The sequence below is a fragment of the Mus musculus genome, chromosome 3, assembly GCF_000001635.26.
Source record: "Mus musculus strain C57BL/6J chromosome 3, GRCm38.p6 C57BL/6J".
Lineage (NCBI taxonomy): Eukaryota > Metazoa > Chordata > Mammalia > Rodentia > Muridae > Mus > Mus musculus.
In genome coordinates, this window is record NC_000069.6 from 58,645,761 (window position 1) to 58,655,317 (window position 9,557).

A 9,557-nucleotide genomic window follows, 5' to 3' on the forward strand; every position below is an offset into this window, starting at 1 on the left:
TCACATTTTCACTGCCCCATTATACACACACACACACACACACATACACATATATATACATACACACACACACATACACACACATATATATATACATACACACACACATACACACACACACACACACACACACACATACACACACACATATATATACATACACACACACACATACACACACACACATATATATATACATACACACACACATACACACACACACACACATACACACACACATATATATACATACACACACACACATACACACACATATATATATACATACACACACACATACACACACACACACACACACACATACACACACACATATATATACATACACACACACATACACACACACATATATATATACATACACACACACATACACACACACACACACACACACACACACACACACACACACATATATGCCTCGCCAGTGCAAAGCTATCCACATAGGCTGCCATTCTGAGACTTCCACATAGATGACTCCCATTCCCCTGGTTGGTAAGTGAGCACTGTGCTCGCCAGGTTATAGCAGTTTACCTTTCCTTTTCTCATTGCAGCTTCCTTGGCTGACTAGACTAGGCCAGGCTGAGTCAGTCCGCTGTCTCATGGTTCTGGAATTCCAGTCATCTTCCCTCCATGGTTTGATACCGCTGGGAGCAGTTCTCCCTTTTAAATAGGGTGTGCTGTGTCTGGAGCTACCTGGCATTCTAACCAGATAGAATTTCTAAGAGACACCCCTAGAGGTTTCCAGGTGCTCTGTACAAGCCCTTGGGAAGTCTGTTGCATGGAATGGATGGTCACAAAAGTCCCTCCTCCCTTTGGCACACTCCTTTGTGATAGAACTTTGTCTCTCCTGCCCCCACTTCTCTGCTGGTGAAAGTCCATTAGCAAATCACAAACAGAAGCTGGCCAGCACCTATGCAAAGGGAGGCTTACCCATAAAATACCAGGTGCCAGAGCGGGGACTGATCCCTGGGGGATGAATTCATGTGGAGCAGAGACAAACTATTGCAACTGAGGGTCCTTCAACTGAACAGTGTGCCACCCAGTTGAATGTAAAGGAGACAGATGCTCAGTGCCCACCAGCTAGCCATAGGGATGAGCCAGCTGATCATCAGAACCGCTGAGCTTAACAACAGAAGAGTTGTATACCAGTTAATCAGTTGTCTTGTTTAGATCAATTAATGTCTTGTTTGAAAACAAAAATTTGGGCAAGTTGGCTCTGTAGCAATAGACCTTAGGTCTGTGTCTGGTAGCTCCAATGTCTAGAATCATCTAGATCTCTTCCTGTTGTCTGTTTTTTGCTTGTTTTTGTTCACATAGCTGTACTTCTTTGCACACTTGATTATTTGTCTTACACAACAGATGTTATTGAAAAAAAAAAAAAACACGACCATTTCAGGGCAGCATAGTTAAGAGTCAGAAGGAACACCTGAAAGGAAACGGTCCTCTCCCCTCTCCTTGTCTGATTTCCACCTCTTCCTGGTTGGTGCCCAGGAATTTTGACATAACTGACAAGGTTGTCTTCAAAAGAACTGTATGCCCCATTCAGACAAACTTCCCAAGTGAGGCTGTTAATGATTCGTAAACTATAACTTTTGTCTAACCTACTGGTTACCTATTTATGACTAAACCCCTTTGAGTGATTTATGTCCACTGGGACTCCCTTCTCCACCCAGAGACCTGCACAATGTGCATAAAAGTCTTTCTTCAAGGCTTAAACAGAATAAGAAAAACACTTTTCCTAATATCTCAATTTAGTTCAGATACCATTAAAGCCCCAAAGCATGCAGCTTGCTCCCACTGGGACAGTCAATTCATGGTCTTCTAACATCCAGACATGGCTTTCTACATGTAGGTCTTGTCTTTCTGCTTAATCAATAAGTTTTCTAAGTTTGATCCACTCCAAACTATCTTCAACTTTCATTTCTGGGCAGACTAGCTGCACCCAAGTAGCAGCCTTGCCTGTCTCCAGACTTGTCAGGCCACACTGCAGGAAAACTTTAGCTGCTTTTCCTCCTTCTGGTAGCAATTTGAGGTTGGGGATTACATAATCTTCCTTTGGAGAGAATTATACCTGCTTAGGAAGGCATGTGGGTATATTTATAATGAGAAATAATATACAATCACCCAGGTCTGTTTTGGTGATAGCTGTGATTTGAAGCTAAAGCAAAGCTTCAACTATTTCTATAGAAATATGGGCTTAAAGCCCAGGAGGCTCTCCATTGGAGTGATGGTGGGGCCACCAGCCCACTTTCCCACTCTTGATTGAAATTCACTCTCGTTTTCTCTTCTAAGCCCATTCAAAACTATAAGAGATTTTGAATAGATCCTCAGTTGCCATTTTAAAAATCCATATATATATCTCAGATAAAAAGCACAGGTGCACCTCTCTGGATCTAGATTTCCCTTCTGTGGTAGTTTGAATGAAAATAGTCTCATAGGGACTGTCACTTTTGGAAGGTAATGGTCTTGTAGAAGTAGGTGTGGTCTTGTTGGAGGAGTTATACTGGTGGAAGCGGGCTTTGAGGCTTCAGAAGCACAAACAAAGCCTCCTGTTTTAGTCTCTTCCTGCTGCCTGTAGTTCTGAATATAGAACTCTCAGCCCTCTCTCCAGCACCATGTCTGCCTGTATGCTGCCATGCTTCCTGCCATGACAATAATGGACTCTGAGTTGTAAGACAGCCCCAATTAAATGTGTTTCTTTATAAGGGTTGCCATGGTCATGGTGTCTCTTTACAGCAATAGAAACCCCAATTAAGACACCTTCTTTCTATAAGCTGCCTTGGTCATGTTGTTTTTATCACAGCAACAGAAAAGTAACTAATGAAAGGGGCATCACTTTTGGTTTGCTAAATGCCCAGGTTCACCCCTTTGCGGATTCCATTGGGATATTCTGCAAAGCTACACAGAGCTCCACACTTAAACATCCCTTGCAACAAATCTCACTGCTTTTCAGTACACAAATCTATATGCCGCATGTTATTTTATAGCTTTTAAAACATTTTTATTGGGATTTTATTCATCAATTACTAAGATTTAAGTTATTTTTATTTTATGTGTATGAGGTTTTTGTCTGCATGTAGGTATGCACATCATGTGTGCCTGGTGCCATGGAGGCCGGGAGAGGGCTTCTGATCCCCTGGAACTGGAGCTACAGGAAGTTATGAACATCCTGGGTGGGTTCTGGGAATCAAACCCAGGTCCTCTGGAAAAACAACCAGTGCTCTTAAACACTGAGCCATCTCTCCAGCCCCTGATGGGGAGAGCATAATGAATGTAGTTTTCTCCTTAGGACGAGAATAAATAGTTCATCTCATTGTTTCCCTTTAAAATAATATCTCTATCTATATCTATCTATTATCTATCTATCTATCTATCTATCTATCTATCTATCTATCTATCTATCTATCTATCTATCTGTCTGTCTATCTATCTTGCTCCTGTAATGTTTGTTTGTTTGTTTGTTGAATTTTATGCTTGCAAGCATGTCTGTGTGTGGAGAAGGCCAGAAGTGGAATTCCAGCTGGTTTGGGGGGTGGGAGCAAGGGATCAATCGCATGCCCTGTATAAGAGCAGCAAGTGTTCTTAACCACCAAGCGACCTCTCCAGCCCCACATATTCTTTATGTGACTATATATCACTATTTACCAGTTCTTCTGATAATGAGTATTTGGGTCATTTCCAGTTCAAGGGCTATTACAAACCGGGCTGGGAACTTTCCCATACTTTACGTTGGTATGTATAGACTTACTACTGTTGCTACTTTAGTTTTAGTTACAGAAAGAGTCCACAATCACTAACAGTTCTGTCTCAGTTCTTCTGGGATGCTATAACCAAGAGAATACACCAGGCAGCTTATATGACATGAACATTACTTTCTCCCTATTCTGTAAAGTGATTCTGCCCAGAATTCAGCCTTTCTGTGCACTCCCTTATCTAGCCTTCTAACTTCATTTCTCTTCATCTTACAGATGGGGGGAGCTGAGGCACAGAGAGCTCAAGCATTACACTCAAAACTACCTGAGCTTAGGTGGTTTAGTAGGTAAGGAGTTTGTTCCAAGTTTGATGGCCTGAATTGGGTCTCTGGAGCCCACATACTGGAAGGAGGGAACTGGCTCCCACAAGTTGTCCCTGATCTCTATTCAGCTATAGAATAAATAGATAAATAAATAAAATAATAATAAGAAAACCCCTACACAGGCACAGCGGGGGGAGCTACAGTGGAGCCCAAAGGATCTGGGTACAGAGACTGAGCTCTGTGTTACTAAGCTACACTGTCTCTCTGTATCATCCTCCTCTCCATACCAGAAGCATGGATCTTTCTTACATATCAAATGGCTCTCACCTCACCATCTTAAATTGAAGCCTCTCTTTCTTTTTAAAAACTATTTATCTTATGTGAATGAGTGTTTGGCCAGCATGTATATATGTGTTGTACATGTATGCGGTACTTGCAAAGGGCAGAAGAGGACACTTGAATGCCCTAGACCTGGAGTGACAGAAGGGTGTGAGTCACCAAGTGGGTACTGGGAACTGAACTCTGGTTCCCTGCAAAAGCAGCAAGTGTTCTTAACTTGGAGTCATCTCTCCAGCTCTCAGTTTAACCCTCTACTGACTGCACATCTCCCTGCAGCTACTGAGCCTCTTCCTTTACTGCCACGGTGTCTGAGGAGTTGCCTTATCACAGCGCCTCTGTTTTCTCACCTCCTGTGCTCGCCTTGGCTTATCTGACATTATCCACCCACACTGAGGTCATCATGGCATCTCTGCTGCTAAACTCACCAGATGCCTTTGGTTTTCATGTGAGATATGTCTGCCTCCTCTGAGCAGGTCCAGCATTGTAGATCACTCTCTCCCTGTATCGTCTCATCTTCTGCTTGAATATCTTCTCATAGTTCTCATCTTATCTCTAATCCCTCTGCTCAGCTCTTCTGCTCTCTGACTCCTTGTCTATGACCTTTAAATACTGAAGTGACAAAAAAAAAAAAAAAAAAAAAAAAAGCTGGGCGGTGGTGGCGCACACCTTTAATCCCAGCACTTGGGAGGCAGAGGCAGGCGGATTTCTGAGTTCGAGGCCAGCCTGAGACCAGTGAGTCTCAGGACAAAGTGAGTTATAGGACAGCCAGGGCTATACAGAGAAACCCTGTCTCGAAAAAAAACACAAACAAACAAACAAACAAAAAACCAAAACCAACCAAACAAACAAAAATACTGAAGTGACTCTCATCTTATCCCTGGGCTCCTGTCTCTTTCGTCCCATGCCTTTCCCCTAAGTTCATCTTAAGCAATGGCACACTTGACATCTGGACTTGGAGATCCATATTTGGCATTTGCCTCTGACTTGTGGGGTACAGACTTGAACTAACCCTGCCCCCTCCACTTCTCCACTTGGTGTTTTCTGAGAATATAACTTTTTTCCTGAAATAAACTCATAATTTCTCCCACTTCCAACTTACTTCTTCCCTGGTGCTGGACAAGAGAACCTAGGAGTTGTCTAAGTGAGAGTCATCTCCGACACCAACTGACTTCTAACCGCAAGTCTAATCATTCACTAAGGTTCTATAATACATCTTCTAAATTTCCCTCAAATGCCTTCATGTTTCAGAGTCTAAATTATTTATGTCCACCATGGATGTGTTTAGTCACTTCCTGAAGGATGTATTATATCCCTCTGCATCCTTCAGACCGCAGCTGGAATGGTAATTCAAGTTGCAAAGACAATCTTAATTCTTTTTTCTTTTTTGAAACCAAGTCTCACTATGCAGTCCTAGCTAACCTGTAACTGGCTGTGTAGAACAGGCTGGACTTAAATTCACAGAGATCTCCCCCATCTCCTCAGAGATGGGATTAGATATGTGATTACCATACCTGGTTCCAATCTCAGTTTGCTAATTTGAAACTAAACATTGGCATTGTATGGGGACAAAGTTGAAACATGAACACAAGCTGTGATACGTTGCAGGAGGTGGCTCATTTCTTCAGCCTTTCCTTCCCTTGGGCTATGCACTGTGGCATTGGTTAAGTCCCTGACACTCATACCTACCTAGATATCTCTGCCCATGATGCCCCCTTCCTTGCCTTCTCCCCACCCTGAAACTTGGGACTTTCCACTTGGGCTTTCCTTCCTTTGAGGAAACCAGGGCGTTTCATGTTCATTGTATTTTATTGAACTTTTACGCCTTCTTTTGCAGAGATTTCATGACTGTAATTATTTAGTTGTGGGCCCGCAGCCTGACACGGTCCCTCAGTCTCCTGTGGTTGCCTCCCCAGTATGGCAGCAGCAAGACACAGCATGCTAGACTTCACGCTGGGTGCCAAAGCTGATGGTGAGGCCATTCTGAAAGGCCTTCAGTCCAGTTTTTTCAGGAGCAGGGGATGACAGAGTCAGTGCACACCTGGCAGGACCATGGATATTTAGCAACTTACACGAACAAGAATGGCAGCTTTGCCAATGTGCGAATTTATCCACATGGATTGGTGTTGCTGGACCTTCAGAGTTACGACAGTGATGTGCAAGGCAAACAAGAAACTGACAACCTTTTGAACAAGATAGAAGAAAAAAATGAAAGAATTGAGTCAAGACAGTACAGGGCGGGTGAAGCGATTACCACCCATAGTTCGAGGAGGGGCTGTTGACAGATACTGGCCTACTGCTGATGGGCGCCTGGTTGAGTATGACGTAGATGAAGTAGTGTATGATGAAGATTCACCCTATCAGAACATTAAAATCCTACACTCAGAGCAGTTTGGGAATATTCTCATCCTCAGCGGGGATGTTAATTTGGCAGAGAGTGACTTGGCATATACTCGGGCCAACATGGGCAGTGGTAAAGAAGACTACACTGGCAAAGATACACGGATTCTGGGAGGTGGGGATGGAGGCATATTGTGTGAAATTGTCAAACTGGAACCAAAGATGGTCACTATGGTAGAGATTGACCAAATGGTCACTGATGGATGTAAGAAATACATGCGGAGAACATGTGGAGATGTCTTAGGCAATCTTAAAGGAGACTGCTATCAGGGTCTTATAGAAGACTGCAACCCAGTTCTGAAGAGGTAAGCCAAAGAAGGGAGAGAGTTTGATTATGTGACTAGTGATTTGACAGATAGCTGTCCCTAACTCTATTCTCCAGAAGAAGATTGCACATGGGAGTTCCTCAGACTGATTCTCGACCTGTCAATGAAGGTTCTGAAACAGGATGGAAAATACTTCACACAGAGGAACTGTGTCAACTTGACTGAAGCCCTGTCGCTCTATGAAGAACAGCTGGGGCATCTGTATTGTCCTGTGGAATTCTCAAAAGAGATTGTCTGTGTCCCCTCATACTTGGAATTGTGGGTATTTTACACTGTTTGGAAGAAAGCTAAGCCTTAAAGATGAGTATGCCCTGAATGACGTGTGCTGTGAGCCTCCTTCCTGACCGCCATATGCCGTATGTGCCATCAAATGTGTCAGGCAACTGCTCATGAATTCCTTCAAGTGGTTTTCACTTTTAATTATTATTTTTAATTTTAAAAGCCCCCCTGTACTGGCTAGTTTTGTGTCGACTTGACACAGCTGGAGTTATCACAGACAAAGGAGCTTCAGTTGAGGAAATGCCTCCATGAGATCCAACTGTAAGGCATTTTCTCAATTAGTGACCAAGGGGGAAAGGCCCATTGTGGGTAGTGCCATCTCTAGGCTGGTAGTCTTGGCTCTATAAGAGAGCAGGCTGAGCAAGCCAGTAAAGAATATCCCTCCATGGCCTCTGCATCAGCTCCTGCTTTCTGACCTGCTTGAGTTCCAGTCCTGACTTCCTTTGGTGATGAACAGCAGTATGGAAGTGTAAGCTGAATAAATCCTTTCCTCTCCGACTTGCTTCTTGGTCATGATGTTTGTGCAGGAATAGAAACCCTGACTAAGACACCCCCCAAAAGGCAATGGGAAAAATGTATATTTTGATGAGTTAGGGTGTTAATTTTTAAAAGTCAGCCTAAGGACAATTAGACAGTCCAGCAAAGACTGCGGAATGCACTCACCCCCTAGAATGTAATTTTAGTATCTTTTTTTTTTTCCTCTGTATGGGGTTTGGATTTTCATTTTGGTTTCAGTAGACCTTTAATTTGGACATGTGGAGGAATGAACAACATTGTTTTATTCTGGAGAGAAGTTCCTGATAGTGTTTCTCCCCTCTCACTCCCAAATTGATATTAAAACCTGGTGCTTTTAAAGGTTTAAAAAGAGTGATTAGCAGAGCTTCAATGGAAATGCCAAAGGAGAAAACATTTAGTTGTGTAACCAGCAGCTTAGATACCCTCCCTGACAGAAAAAGATGCCCCCTTGTGGTCGTCTGATCTTGTTCCCAGGATTTGGCACAGTCTTTACGTTACAAACTAGAAAGACCTAGTTGTCTTGATCATGGTGTCTTATCACAGCAATACAAAAGAGCCGGGCATGGTGGTGCACACCTTTAATCCCAGCACTTGGGAGGCAGAGGCAGGCGGATTTCTCAGTTCGAGGCCAGCCTGGTCTACAAAGTGAGTTCCAGGACAGCCAGGGCTACACAGAGAAACCCTGTCTCGAAACCCCCCAAAAGAAAAGTAACTGAGGCACCCTACTTAATCCTCTAACCACCCAGTACCCCGGCCTCAGGGTGCTTTACTACTCCCTCCACCCTCAAGGCCTAGCCTGCTCCCACCCCCATGGCGTTTCTAATTTCCTGATTACTGCAGACACATAAAACCGAACACATAATTTAAAACCTTGAAACTAGGATCTAAAAATGAAGGAGAACGGGCAGCACTTATCTCTGGGGACAGTTCCATCCATTTACCCGCAGATTTCATGTTTTCTTCATAGCTGAGCAAATTCTAATGTGTGCACGCACTACACGTCCATTCATCAGTTCAGAAGCATCTGAGTGGATTCTACTCCCTGGCTCTGGTGAGCAGGGCAGGAGTGAGTATGTATATGCAAACATTTCTGTTGGAAGATATAGATTCCTTTGTGTGTGTGGCCAGAAGTGAACGGGCTGGATCATGTGATAGCTTTATTTTTAACTTTTTGAGAAATCTCTATATCGAACTCCACAGGAGAAAGTGTGTTCCTGATAGTAGATAAGGACTCTCTTTCCCCAGCATCCTCACCAACATTTGCTGTCATTTGTTTTCTTGATGAGAGCCATGCTAACTGGGGCGAGATGAATCTCTCAGTCACTTTAAGTTGCATTTCCCACGCCCAGCCAGACATTATTAACAACAGCTAATATAACATCAAAAGAGTGCTGACCATCTCCATGCCATACTATGTCCCAGAATCCTTTGTACATATCACATGTCATCGGCCTGTGTTCTGATGTGATATTTTCTGTCTTCATCCTTCAAATTATATCCAACCTTAGAGAAACTAGTTGTTCTCCCTTTCTAGGACATTGAGAGGATTAAATGAGGATATGTAACGAACCTTACCTCTTATCCTAACCACAATTTACCATTTTTATTCTTAAAAGATAAAAAGAATAATGGATTACATCTTACAGTTTATTATGGTTGCT

General features: G+C 43.1%; 1 pseudogene across 1 annotated transcript; it reads left to right on the plus strand.

Annotated features, from left to right (window-relative positions):
* The first annotated feature begins 6,281 nt into the window (after positions 1 to 6,281).
* Positions 6,282 to 8,281, plus strand: Gm8234 (predicted gene 8234; annotated as a pseudogene). The gene has a single exon (NR_004433.3). The product of NR_004433.3 is annotated as a predicted gene 8234 (transcript).
* The last annotated feature ends 1,276 nt before the right edge of the window (positions 8,282 to 9,557 follow it).